Below are 2,628 nucleotides of genomic sequence, written 5' to 3' on the forward strand. Positions count from 1 at the left end.
CAATAGAGCAGGGGTTCTGAACCGTTCTTGAATTGTTGAAGTGTATTGTTCAGCAAATGTGTCCAACATAAACCTTGTTTTCTTTTAAACACGTATTTTCCCATCCATCGGATGCCTGTTTTATTCACAACCTTCCTTTGGCCCTCCCAGCAGTTCCATCTGGTGTTCAGGTACTTTCTCAGAAACACAATCAGAATCATAAACAGAATTACTTTTATTCAATCTTACAAGTACACAAGAGTAACATTCCAAGGCATTCTTCCTCAACAGCCACATAGCAGCAACAATACAAGATAAAGTAAATACAGATAAGTAAAAAATAAGTTTCACAAGTGTAAAGTGATCAAGTGGTAGTGGTACTGGCCCAAGTTGATTCTAGTGCAGAAATACTGCAATTACAGAAAAATATGTACTGAGATAGTCTTTAGTGTTACTGTAATATACTGTTTTTATTACTATTTTACTGTTGTCTTTCTGTTTCCCTGGCGGGGTTTGGGGTTATCTCTAGCCCTCAGGTGAGTGTCAGGTCGTACATAGATGTCCTCGAGCTTCTCCATGCGAACCAATCAAGCACAGGAGTGTGTTCAGTGTCTCTCTCCCCCCCCCCCCCCCCTGAGCGACACAGGAAGTCATTCCTGCCTGCGGCGATCAGGCTTCTCACCTTCTCACCCTAGCCGTTTCTCAATTCGCGTACTTGTGCGTGCTCGTGGACTCGTGAAACGTCATCAGTCGTTGCCCGAGCACTGTTCCAATTTGAAGCACGCATCAAGCGCATGGACGAGTACTGTCGTAAAACCCGGAAGTGTTCTTAATATGTCCGTGGCTGTTTCCCAAAGTGAAGGCTGCAGCCTTGCTAGGACGCGTCCTTGCTAGTCGCGTCCTATGGAGATGAGACTAGAGTGCTAGATCGAGTGCTTCCTAGCGTTTGTAACGTCGGACTTTGGGAACGACTTGGTAGTGTGGAAGCGCTTCCGCTTCCGCTTTTTAATACTGCGTGTCCGCTTGTAAACACATGTGCGCTTATGAATAAAACATGGCAGCAATCAAGCTGATCGATATTTATTTGACTTTTGTCTGTTATGAATGCGGTCATGTCTCCTTCGCATGGAGCCTCTTTGGGGAAGTCACAAAAGCTTTGTTGTGGTTGATCGAATTGTCTTTATTAAAAGGAAAATCCATTCAATTTTTATAAAACTAAGTGAAATTGTCTGAGAACTTAATTCATGCATCACATTTACAGTACGGTTGATTACTATTATGCAGGGGGAAAAAGACAATGAAAGAGATGATAAACGTGTATTTATTTGGATATATTATTTAACTGATCTGATTCATTCATTCATTCATTCATATATGCCTACAATCTACCAGTGCTTTGAACACATAAGTATATCATATAAAATACAATTAAATACGTTCATTAAAAATTACAAACATTGCAAATGATCGGTTGTGCATTAATTGTACAACATTGGATAGTGGCACTATCCCTTCCACCGGTAAACAAATGTTTGTGCGCCACCCTAAGGCGCACAAAAGCCTCCGTTTGCTGGGCTGACCCTAAAAAAAAACGATTCAACACAAACATAAATAGTTATACATAAATAATGTAATCTTGTGAGCGAATAAATTTACATTGGTGACACTGGCCCGGGAAAGGGAAGTCTGGGGCCCCCTGCATGAGCTGCTCCCCCCGCGACCCGACCCCGGATAAGCGGATAGGAGACCGGTACTTTGGAACATGAGGATCGACATATACAGAGATAAAAACAAAACCAACAAGCTTGGAACAGGCCAGTGTTGAGATATAATCTCTCCAACTAGTCCTGGGTCTTCCCCGAGGTCTCCTCCCCACTGGACGTGCCTGAAACACCTCCCAAGGAAGGCGCCCAGTGGGCATCCTTACCAGATACCCGAACCACCTCAGCTGACTCCTTTCTAAGTAAAGGAGCAGCGGCTCTAATCCGAGTTAGGGAGACGCCAGCCACCCTTCTGAGAAAACTCATCTCGGCCGCTTGTACCTGCGATCTCGTCCTTTCGGTCATCACCCAGCCCTCATGACCATAGGTGAGGATAGGAACGAAGATCGACCGGTAGATCGAGAGCTTTGCCTTGCGGCACAGCTCTCTTTTCGTCACAACGGTGCGGTAAAGCGAACGCAATACCGCCCCCGCTGCTCCGATTCTCCGGCCAATCTCACGCTCCATAGTACCCTCACTCGCGAACAAGACCCCGAGGTACTTGAACTCCTTCATTTGGGCAATCATTTCCTACCCGGAGTAAGCAATCCGCTGATTTCTCCTAACATCTTTTGTCCGTAAATAAATTCATGCCCGTACGTCGAACACTTGCGACTCCTTCCGTAAATTTACGGAAGCACGGACACGAAAAACATACGTATGTGGAAACGAGGCGTAAATGAGGCCGTAGCACAGTTAACGGACGAGCAGAGGTGGTGACGTCATCGAGTCCGCTGCTGTTCCAATCGCAGGTACGTACTCGCGTGCTCGCAAGTATGTGCTTGAAGTACAGACTTGCCAAGTACGTGCTTGCAAGTCATCGAGTCCGTAGTACGCGTGCTAGGAATTGAGAAACGGCCCCTGACTGAGATGTGCTGGCCCCTAGACC

Source organism: Gadus macrocephalus, chromosome 3 (genome assembly GCF_031168955.1).
Source record: "Gadus macrocephalus chromosome 3, ASM3116895v1".
Lineage (NCBI taxonomy): Eukaryota > Metazoa > Chordata > Actinopteri > Gadiformes > Gadidae > Gadus > Gadus macrocephalus.